The following is a 12,605-nucleotide window of genomic DNA, read 5'->3' on the forward strand; positions in this document are numbered from 1 at the left end:
CCTGCCGAGCGCCGCCCGCTCCCCGCTCCGTCTCTCTCTTTCCACCGGGGCGCCCGGGGCCGCGCCCGACCTCCTGAGAAGTTGGTGCTCCCCTCCCCACACACACACCCACACCCCGGCCCAGGCCTGCCTCTTCCCATCCCGCCGGCCCCCACACCCGCCGGGGACGCTGGGGCTGCGCTCCTGGGGAGGGACTTGGGGAGGCGCGGGAAGGAGGGGAGCGCCGCGCGCCTCTCCCGGAGCTGCAGCCCCCCCTTTTTTCCTCGGGCCCGGCGGCCTTCGATCCATCTCCCCCCTCCAAGCCTCCCCCCTCGGCACCTGAGTTCCACCGCCACCTCGGAGCACCTCCCGATGGGCGAGGGGTGGGGGTGGGGGTAGGGAGGAGAGGTCATGACCCTGCCTGGCAGGGTTTGGGGATCCGGGAGACACGCTCCCGGCGAGGGGCCCACTAGGAAGTCCGGGGAGCGGGCTGGCAGCGGAGGAGGGCACTCCGAGGTCAGGAGGGGAAGGAAAACTCCAGACCTTGAGGCCCCCGGGGCAGTCCCGGGGCGCGGGCGGCGGGGCGGTGGGGGGGGGGAGAGGACTGCCCCCGAGTTCTGCCCCAAGTCCCCCGGGGAAGCCTGTCTAGGGGAGGGGTCTGCGTGTGCGCGCATGTGTGCGTGTGTCCGCGGGCGAGCGTGTGCGTGTGCAAAGGAAAAAAAAGCTGGATGCGAGGAGGGCTCCATCGGGTTTCCTTTTAGGAGAGAAGGTGACCCGTTGCCAGATTCGTGGAAGCTGATGGGCAAGGAATTACAGTGCGCGCTCTCTCTCTCTCTCTCTCTCTCGTTTCTGGTCTTTCTCCGTCTTACACACATAAAGTAGGACTCCCCCCCCCCTCCTTTCTTTGCTTCTCTCCGCGTTTAAGGCTAGCTCACACCGACAGCAGGTGCACGTTGGGCCCCGGGATACCCCGCAGACCTGAACCCTGTGTGCCGGGCCTCGGAACCCCCACCGCGCGCTCGCTGGCGCTGGAGAGTGGGTGCCCGGCCCGACCAGTTTTATGCTAATGAACTTTCCGTGGGGGAGGATCTACCGAGAGGGGGCGGGAGTGGGGCAACTTCGAGGAGTTTCGGGGTAGAAGCCGTGCATCGCTCCTTCCCCTTTCCCCGGTCCGCTTTTGTCCCCCTCCTCCTCTGCTCGCTTCAGGGAAGCGCTGAAGGAAAAAAAGTTCAGAACTTCCCGGGCAAGAGAGTGAATGGGGAAAGTTGGAGACCTGCAGCGACGCACGTGGGAACTGGGCTCGCAATTTGCGCGGAAACTTTGCTAGCCTCCAAATAAGCTTAAAGACGGGGGTGGGCGGGGGAAGGGAGCCTCGTGAGTGAGCTCTGTAACAGCCCGGGAAACTGAGGGTGGGAAGGAGGGATACCAGAGGGAAATGCAGATGAAAACGCTGCTAGTTCTTCCTGGGACAAGGATTCCTCTCTCCAGGGCCAGAAGAGACTGTTAAACAAAATCAAACTCGAAGTCTATTCCAGCAATCGTCTTACTGTGTGACCTATCCAGAAATTCTCTTCCGTGCTTATTTGCCATTTTGCACATGGGATGGGTGTGTTTCCGTATTCGAACTTCATTGAAAGTATCTTAGGGGCATAAGCCCTTCCAGAAGGGGATGGACAGGTGGCAGCAAGAATGCGGGGGGTGGGGGAGGAGGGGGAAATCAATATCACTGAACACCATTTAGCCACATGATTGGAGGCCTTGGTCATTAAGAATATCAAATACTTGCCCCACATCTATTGTTAATACTATTTGAACCAGGACAGAATATTGTTCTGGAGTTGTTCGGAAGAATGGTTAGATAAAATTTGAAGTCACTTTCGGCATGATTGCTGTGAAATTCACTATCCAATGAATTGGTGAAATTCTGGCCTTTCTCTTTTCAAGTGATAGAGCCACTCTTCTTCAAATCCAAATTCTCTTTGTGTGTTTCTTAAGGCATGCATTGTACCAGGTAATCAGTAGCTGTTTTACATACACTGGCATGCACACATGTGTCACTGCTTGAGAAAACACCATCCAATGATTGCGTAATAATTAATGTTATAACCAATGTAAAGCAATCTTTCTAAAAAAGAAATTCCTAGACATTGAGTTCAAGTTCTTAATGTATGGACCAAGAAGAATTTTTTTTAAAGTTATAAACTAAATTTTTAAAACTCCCTGAGGTTCCTAACAACTCTGGAGTTTAAACTTGCAGAGCCAAGATAAGTTCAATTCTATGGAACTGTTTATTCCCTCGAATATATCTCATCACTACTCTAATTATACTTTAATTACCTGGCCTTAACACTTTGTAATTAAACGTGTTGCTCTAAAAATCCTCTGTCAGGTTATTTTTAAGTTCAGTATGGAAAATGGGTTGACAGTATTGAATTTTGATTTTGTATAAAATAAAAAGCTTACTTAAATATTTAACATGTATTTAACATGCAAGTATTGTAGGCATTAACACACGAAAATACATGGTTGCAGATATCTACTCGAATTCTACCATCTCTGCATTAAGGAAATAGAAAATTGACATTTGAATTCTCTCTTATCAAAAATATGCTAGTTTCATTGTAAGGCATTATTATTTTTGATGTTGATTGCAAGTGCTATTAGTTTTTATTTTGGAATCAACAGCCTACATGTTCTGCATGTTAAATTTTAGAAACTAAAATTATTTTTCATTCAAGTACAATTCATGCCTACGTTATGGGTTGTTTTCCATTCAACTATTTACATTGATTTTGTTCATGCTGGTTTCTGCTATAGTTACTTAACAGGATAAGAGAATCATTAATGCAGAGAATAATAGAAACTGCCAGAAGGAAAACTGTATAAAATTATGTCTGTTGGTTGCATAGAGTATTATATAGAGTGTAGATGGTGTATGAGAGGAGCATATTTTAGCATTTAAAGAATATATATATATATAAAATTATGAATCTTTGTAATGTTCAAATGAAGCAATCAGAGGAGCAGAAAAGATGTAAAGAAAGGCAAAGCTTCATAAATGAGCTCCAAGTGGCTCAATAAGTTAGCAGCAAACCTTAGACTAGATTTAGTTTGCTTGGGGCTATTGTATTAGTATGCTATCTATGAAAACTGGAGTGCATGTTGAAGCCATCTGTCAGTATTACAAGTAAATTAAAAAGAAACTCACCTGCTGGATAGGAAAGCTAGAAAGTTCAGTTCGCAAACCATGAAAGAAAATGTATGGAAATATATTTTAAAGTTCTCGAAAGGCAAAATCTGACCTTGATCAGTTTTCTCCAGTTATTATTTTAAAACTAAACATTAGTTACGTGAGCAAAATTCAGTTTTTGACTATTAAATAACAGCAACATGAAGAACAGCTATTATATACATACTATGAGTCAATTGCTTGTTTGTAGATTTGAGTTAGAATTCACGTCCTGTGAATTTATGTAATATAAAGTGACTCTTGCATCAAGTCTAAAATGCTCATTTCTTTGACTATTGTCAGAAGATTGTTTTCTTTCAGGGTCTTATTTTAGCTTCTATGAGTAGATTTCCAGTTAGCTTTATTAGATATTTTATATGAATATAGATGTATACCATCCATGGACAGAAAATTGAAAGACTTGTCAAGCCCTTTATGAATAAAAGTTAAGTGCAAGAAGAACAGGATTCCCACTCCCCCAACTCTTAGCTTTATTTTTCTTGTCAGGGGTTAATAAAGATAGAAAGCGGGAACCATCTCCAGTTAATTTTCTCTTCTTGCCTGTTTTTCAGTCACACTGATTTGTGCCTAGAGAAACAACAAAATGTAGATTCACTTACTTCTAACAGATAATTATGACACTTGGCACAGAAAAATTCAAGGATTAGTTCATATAAAGAGAGATTATGCTTTTGAAGTTTTGTATTACAGTAGGTTAATGGTTCCTATAAAGCCTAGTGTCTCATTTTATAACGTTTCTAGAAGAATACACCACGACTAGAAGGCTAGGGCATAAAATCTGGAAGTTGTTTTGATACTGCAACTTACTTCTATTTTAAAAGGTTAGAAAATTATAGTTTAATAATTAATATGTGAAATAGGTATGAGAAATTCTAGGTTTTACATTTATTGTTCATTGTTTACATGGTATTACAGAAAACAAATTCCTTAAGTTTTTTGGATATCTTTCAAACCTGTTGTTTTCCCTGGAATTGGCCTCCAATAAAATCATCATCATTACTGGCAATAGAGCACAGGACTACAAAGATGCTTTACTTTTTTGAACTCTACAGTTTATTACTAATGTCCAGGAAAGAAATTTGATTTGCACATATGATATTTTATCTTACACAGCTTCACTTACCTAGAATAAACTACAAGACAGGCATCTCCCCTCCCCAGAGATTCCTTGCAGTTTTTGACATTGGATACAAAACTTTAAAATTCTTCTTATGTTTAACATATTATATCTCTTGGACGTTGCAAGTAAATTATTGACTAATATTAGCCACCCTCTTTTTGCCCTGCTTACCTCCCCAAATCCCTAGAGACATGATACCCAATATTGATTACAGTCTTGGCATGATTTGAACATACATCACTCTTCTCTTTGGCAATTTGCTACATTTGATTCACCAGCATTCACAAACATAATATGCTGTCTTGTTTTCATTTGCTGTTTTGTTTCTGGAATGTAAGTAGCATGTGTAAATTAGTTTAATGTGCAACCATTTTAAGAACAATTTGTGATTTGACTACCAATTAGTATTATTTTACCTTTTCAAGTTATCTTATTCAACTCATAGAATTTCCTTTGTCAATGAAGTAAAATAGTCATGAAACAATGTATTAGCAACATAGAAAGAAATATTGCAAAATGTAATAGGAAATGAGACTCTCACAGGTAATAAATTGTCTTTCTTTGAATCCTTGTCTGAAGAAGTTAATTTAATGTATGCCTTCTATCTAGTACAGGTGAGTCTTCTAGATTTCATTGAACATATTTATTTTAAGATTTTTCTGTTTTTACTAAACTTTGAATATTATCTTTTAAATATATATTATCTGCACACTGTTAACACAGAAAAAAGCCACCTCAAATAATACACTTTTAAAAAGATAATACACTTTTAAAAGGGTATTTTGGAATGTAATTAAGATAAAATTTAATTTTATATTTGAATTGTTATAAAAACCAACTTTTAGTCTATGTTCAATGCACCTTTTTCTTCACCGAGGTAATGCATCCTGATTGGTCAGTTTGAGATATATGTTATACTTACGTAAAGGCTGCAACTTAAATATTAAGACAACATTTACTTTTTCAGGCTTTGAGACTGCATTTACAAGCTCCTTCTCTATGATGTTATGTTCATTGATTAATTTTTTAAAGTAAAAAATAATGAATTAAAAGACTACTTAATGGAGCTTAGGTACGTGTACTATCAGAACTTCAAGGTCTCCATACATGTGTTTCTTTCAGACATAGAAAGTTGCTGTGCAAACTTGCATTCTGTTCAAATTTCTTTACTTTCTTCCTTGATTTGTCAAAAGTATTCCTAATGGGAAGTAATTTTATGCTATAATAACTGTTTTGTAAAAAAAACAAACAAAAAACAAAAAAAACAAAATAAACACCTTTTATTTGTTTTGGTGGATTATGCTATATACTAGAAGATATTCATTACCACAACATCAAATTCTTGGTTCAGAAAACAAGAATATCAAGCATACAATATTTTTAGTGTGATGAGCTATTGTTAGACATTTTAGAAAATGACCTGAATCATCATTTGATTCATAGTCATTGGTTTCAAACCAAGAGCATTTTAAATTTCATGGTATATTCTGGCACAGATTTCTTTCCTAAGAGAAGAACAATTTTATTCCCTCAATTTACACAACTTCACTTTTTGAGCTTTCTAAATTGGATCCTAGATTTGTCAATGGCTGAATTTTGTGTGAGTCCATTGGTTTCTGATCCAAAATGCCTTGAGATGGATCCAGGATTTCAAAGCAGGATTCTTCTATAAATTAAAGCATATATGATTGCAGGGACTGAAAGTTGTCAAAACAACTAATTAAACTAGAAAATGTACTATGTAATGACATAGTACATTAGTTAGGTCATAGTACATTAGTTAGGTTAGTTGGTCTTATTTTAATATAAGTATAATAATGTGCTCTAATCTATGTGGCACTGCTAGACATGGAATAGCCAGTTCCTTTTTTTAAAAAAAATAGTTTAGAGAATGATGATGTAGAGAAAGGAGGGAGGGAGAGAGAAAAGAAAAGGGAGAGGGGGAGAGAGGAAAGGAAGAAGAGGGAGGAAGGGAGGAAGAGAGGAAGAGAGAATAGAAGGAGAAGAAGAGGAAGGAATGGAGGGAGGAGGGAATTACTGGAGTGAAGGGAGGGAGAAAGGAAGGGGAGAAAGGGAAGAGGAAAGGCAAGAGGGAGGAAAGAAAGGGAGGAGAGAGGAAAAGAGGTGTGTGTGTGTGTGTGTGTGTGTGTGTGTGTGTGTGTGTGTGTGTAGGATATATGATATTCAATAGAAGAAGCTAAAACAAATAATCCTTGTGCAGGTTGAATACAATACCTGAAACCTAGTGATGATATTCTACCAAGGAGTTGAATTGAAAGACACCAGGCACAGAAAGAGAATTACTGCATGATCTCACTTAGTTGGGAAATCTTCAAACATTGAATACAGAGAAGCAGAGGGTAGACTGATGTTACATTTTATTGGTAAAAGAATACAAAATTCACTTAGGAAAGAGGAGTAAGAGATATGCTTTACAAAACAGTAGTAGACCTTTAAGAATCCTTTAGAAAAATGTGAAAGTATTTATATTTGATAAAACTGGATATACTATTAAGACATTTTTCATAAAGCAACAGAACACGTTGGCTAATTTTTGAAGAGTCACATTTAACAATTGACAAATGCTTTTCTTTCCTTAATACAATGCATGGTGAAGTAAGCATAACATCTGAAAAGTGGACAGTGTTAAAGTATGTTTAACTTTATATAATACAAATGTTTCTAAATAATTAGATTGCCCTTTCTATCTCACTAGGGAAAAATAACCTTACTTGTTTGATCTTACATTCTTGTGTGTCTCAGGAAAGTGTATCCCTGAAAGAAGACTACTGGAAGCACATACAAACATTTGTGGTTAAATACGTTTTATTCCATCTAAGGCATACTGGTCATATCTTAGATAAATGATAATAAATCTCTAGAATATGTCAGTCAAGGAAAAAATCATTTTCTTCACTTGTTGAGCATAGGAGATACTTTGCTAACATCTTGAAGTATATCTTGAATTTTTTTTATTAACAGCAACAATAAAGGGACTGTATTACTCATAGTCTGATATTTCAAAAACATTTTATTAATGCGTAATGAAGTAAACCAGTTGGAAGTTGAAAGCTTTGAACTTACTACAGTGCTGCTAAAATGTACTGATTTCTACTTTATGTTTAGAATTTTCTTTTAGTAAAAGTGATAGTAATGTTTATTAGGAGAATACACTTTCAAAAGATAAAAAAGGAGTAATCTATAGGGTCATTGACCAAAATCTTTAATTTTTTTAAATTTCATTAATGTCTCATGAATTACATATTTTGAGTTAGGCACTTTGTAATTTTAATAGTACCTTAAATTTTAAAGAACAATGTATAGAACTTTTGTCACTGTGTGTGTGTGTGTGTGTGTGTGTGTGTGTGTGTGTGTGTGTGTGTACTGGTTTTAGGGCTTAAACTCAGAGCCTGGGCATGGTCCCTGAACTTTTGTGCTCAAGGCTGGCACTCTTCTTCTTGAGCCACAGCTCCACTTCAAGCTTTATAGTGGTTAATTGGAGATAAGAACCTCATGGACTTTCCAGCCTGGGGACTTTGGAAGCCAATCCTCAGATCTCAGCCTCTGAGTAGGTAGGATTACAAGCATGAACCACTAGCACCCAGCCCAGTCACATATTTTACATTAGAGTGGATCTTCCTGTGTGTACAGAGAATGGATTGTTTCTGTCAGTGGGTTAGAGATTTCTAGATGCATATTTTTATTTATGTATATTTTATTTATGTACATCTTAGTTCATTATGTATCCATGCTATAAATGGTTATAACACATTGGGAGCAAAGCCTCTACATGTATGTGTATATTTACATGTACATATTCATACAACTTTAGTACATATGGCTATGGGACAATAACAAAACAATGAAATTGGATTTTTTTATAATGTATAGAGGTATAATCCATAGAAGACATATGTTACTTTAAAACTAATTTTAGAGTAAAGCAATAATTTCTACTTAAATACTTTTAGGAGCACAGTGATTAAAATCTTAACTAGCTTCTTAGATCATTGTTCTTAAGATAACTACAAGGTTGATTGATTCTCTATTTAAAAATATGTATGGGAGAACTATGTTTTTCTTTTGTATGAAGTAGATATTAAGCCATTACTAAAAATCTGGAATGTACTGAATAACTACAAATTTTCTATTTTTTTTTATTGGTTTATCTCATTGCTTCTTGCACTTTAGGGCAAACATACCTTTTAGAATCAGTGGGTAATGATAGAAAAAATAATTTTACAGCCTAAAATAAAGTGGCTTCTAAAAGCTTTGCCATCAATGAGATGAGTTAGGAAAAAGGTCAGTGGGTTAATCTCCAGGTCTACATGAGGAGATGTATATTACCACATCTTGCAGTAGATTGTAATTGTCTTTGAAAACACCTGGTAAAGGTCCATTTAAATTGAAATCAATTACCTTCTCAATCATTCCATGGCATTTGTCAAATCCTTACATCATTGGTAAAAGTGCAAGCAGACATATACTTTTTGCAAATTAGAAAGGAGAATTAGAAAGGAGCTTATAAGATATTGTCCACTTTAAAGTTTAAACCTCAGTTAAAGCTTATGGAATTTTAAGAAAGATTCAGAACCCGCTGTATAATAAATAAACCACATATGTGTAAATATATTATATATGTGTGTATAAAAAATAAGCCATATATATATACATATGGCTTATATATACTTATTATACATGTATACATGGTACATTATATAATGTACACATGGTACATTATATCCATATATCATATATACATTTATCATATATACATATATATATATATAATAAGAAGTTCATCTCTGCATGTTCTGATCTGTGTAGAAGCATTTAACATGCTTTTTCCATCATTTGGTATGCACATATCCTAAAAATAAAAACAATCAAATGGTTTCAGAGTATTTTATGGCTTATGCACTCTGATACATTTATTCTTACCCATTAAGTGTGCTCTGAGAAGTAACTATGATAATCAAAGTTGGATATACCTCTGTTGTTGGCTGATTATTTTCTCTATACTATTGAGAGTACATGCAGATTTGAACTTGTAGCCACGAACAGTGCTTCCATGCTTCAAATTGCCAACAGACCCCCAGGGATAGAAACTTGACCTGCTTTTATGAAACCATAGAATTACATTTATACAAGTTACCCCATGGGAAAGAAATGAACTGATCCCAATTCAAACCTTAATATTGGAGACTTCTGGGTCAAATTTGATTTTTTTTTTCTTTTTACAGCTGTTTGGCTACCATATTTAGTAACTTGATATTTTCAGGAAATTAAAAAAATATTACCAATCAGTGATATTTCACCATAAGCCAAAGTTTCATAAAAATTTTGAAGCTTTTTAAGGTGTTAATTTTTTAAAAAAATGTACATTATACATATATATATTCACACATATATCCTAGATTTAAGGACTTTAAACACAAATTTATTTATATGGAATGTAAAAACATTTGTTTTTTGCTGTTGAATTAATTAATGTCCATGAATCAATTAGATCAAGTGAAAGAAGAATCTTAAAGGGAACTTTCTTGTTATAACATTTCAGAGGGAAAAAAAGTCTTATATGAGGATATTTAATTTTTCTTTGTATCACACTTTATATGGATATAGTTCTTACTTTATTTTCAGTTATGCTGCCCCAAGGAGTTTCTATAACATGCTTTAGGAACTAATTAAAATAAGCAAAGACAGTGATAAGTGGAGTACATAAGTTATTTTTCATGTTACTTGGATTTAGCTACGTAGAATTGAAAAGTGAAGTTAAGTATTTATTCAAAATAAAGAGTTTTAGATATGCTTCATAGTTTTCTTAGTTTCTGGAATATCAAAATGCTCTATAACATACAGGCAAATTATAATGGACATAAATGGGAACGCTCATAATCTTTTTACTCATAAAGCTAATATTATTATATGACCACCACTAGATTATACCATGAAGATCGATTTCTCTATATACTTTATTTGATTTAATTCTTATATACTCCAGAAGAATTTATAAGTGGTGAAGCAACATACCTATGTATGCTATTATAATTATGAGGGTTTAATGATCTCATCATTGAATTTTAGTTGATGACAAAATACCTTTTCCAATTAAAAATTAAAGAATTTCAACAACCTTCACTTCTTTCTGCATGTGATATTTGTAAAAATCATTTGGATAAGCTATTACTTCCTTACAAAAACCAAACATAAAAATTCCTAATAAGAATGGTAATAATACATTCATTTTTGGAGTGGAGAGAATGAAGTATTAAAATTTCCATTGGAAGGTGCATCACAGAGCTAGCTATCCTAAGTAGTTGCTATCAAGGAGAGGAGAAAATATTAGTGTTTTAAGCACATGAGCACATGAATATATATTTGTATATGAATTATATACACATACATATATTTATATATACATATACAGAGTGAAGAGGAATGCTTTCTATGTAGCAAAAGCACTAATAATAAGCTTACAATTACTATTTTAATAAAGTTGAAAAGTTAAGCCAATTGTTCAAGTTGTTTCTTAACGTCAGTGTCTTGTTATACTTATAAAATACAAATATCTGATTATATATTTAATTTAAAAATTTGTCCCTACTTCTCTCATGGTGGTTTGCCATGGCCATTGCACTCCACTTTCTCTGCAGTGGAAGGAGGAAAAGTAAGTGGATCATAAGATCATTATGTTTGTTTTACAGAACCTATTTCATGAGAGACAACCTATTCTGATTTTTGTAATGGCGATGATATGAAATTTCTATGACCCTTTTTGTCTTCCAGTGGCACCTTGCAGCTCTATTTCCAATAATGATTGATGGTACCCGTGCCATGAGAACTGGGAAAAGAATCAGCTTTAAAAATCTTGCTACAAAATGCATTCAGAGAAGGACGAAACTTTTATTTTTTAGGCAGTTCTTTAGAGCAATCCTTAGTTGTCCAAACACTAAGCTTTCAGACACCAAATCAAATTTCATCTTCTTAAATATCCCTATTATCTCAGTTATCAAAAGTAATCTCTTAGCTTGGTAGAATTTTTTAAATAAAAGAAAAACACTTTACTATATAATTCACCTATCAACATTTAGCCAATTATAACTAAACTCAATTCTTTTGAACTGTTAAGACCAAATTTATCAGTGTGAAAATAAAATTTCTTTTTTAAAATTAAAGTTGCTTATTCTAATGTTAGGAAATAAAAATCAAAAGCGAATATTTGATCTGGAGTAAACTCTTTGCTCTTTTTGGGGGTAGTGGGTTAAATAAGGGTCCATGACAGGAATGCTGTTTGTTTTTCACAAAAGTTGTTTGTGATTTCAGGTACCCCTGGGAAATCTCTTGATCAGATTCACATCTGTTCCTGTCAAAGTGGGTGCTAAGATACCGGTCACCCAGCAACCATGCCCAAGAGGGAATTGGGCCGATAATAACTTCAAAAAGGAATGACAGATGCTAGATTAGGATGAAAGACAAAACGCATGAAAAATGAGCTTGTTAGAATCAAAAATTTGTTCAAGCACCTTTATGCAAATTAAATGAATACTGCATATTTGCATGCAGTAATTTCTACTTTTTCATTTGATTGAAAAGAATAGTGCATTTAAACTCACAAATGCCACCTCTTTTCTTTTCTACGAATTAACATACAAAGCAGAATCTCTTACTAAAAATCAGATTAGCCACCTGGGTTCTTCAATCTCTACCCAGGATGTTACAACGTTTTCCTTATGATAGAGGTTACTCTTTGAGATGACTTGGCCCATCTAATTTTTCTTAATAACAGTCTCATGTGAATTAAGATTACTTTAGATGAAAATAAATCCATGTCTTGAGAAACCATTTCAAAAGTAACCTTATCCTGTTTGTCCTTGAAATCTGTTAATGTACATTAATAAAAGATCACTCAAGATCAGCTCTCACCCAAAGCACAGGTTTCTCATTGACTGGTTAAATAACAACACATTAAAGTGGAGGAGTGTTGTAGCTGAAAAGAAAGGAATCAGAAAAGTCTCTTCAAAATTTAAGATGCTTTTTGAAACATTACCAGTGTTTCTCCCCAGTTGGTCACATACTAATCAAAATTTAGAAGGGCCTGATAAAATGTAGAGATTGAGAGAGGTTTCTGAGTTGTGGTTTAGCAATGTCTAATGTGGTCACGTAGAGAAATTGATTTTCTTCAGAAATTAATTAATTTTTCATATCGCCCTAAGCTGCAGTTAAAAAGAGTGCATACTTGTCTGTTTTTTCCAG

At 35.8% G+C, this 12,605-nt stretch overlaps 1 protein-coding gene across 1 annotated transcript in view; it reads left to right on the forward strand.

Annotated features, from left to right (window-relative positions):
• Window positions 1-12,605, forward strand: part of Dach1 (dachshund family transcription factor 1) — a 377,485-nt gene that overhangs the window by 911 nt on the left and 363,969 nt on the right. The gene's annotated exons all lie outside the window — the stretch shown is intronic.

This window comes from Dipodomys ordii, unplaced genomic scaffold, assembly GCF_000151885.1.
Source record: "Dipodomys ordii isolate 6190 unplaced genomic scaffold, Dord_2.0 Scaffold1, whole genome shotgun sequence".
Lineage (NCBI taxonomy): Eukaryota > Metazoa > Chordata > Mammalia > Rodentia > Heteromyidae > Dipodomys > Dipodomys ordii.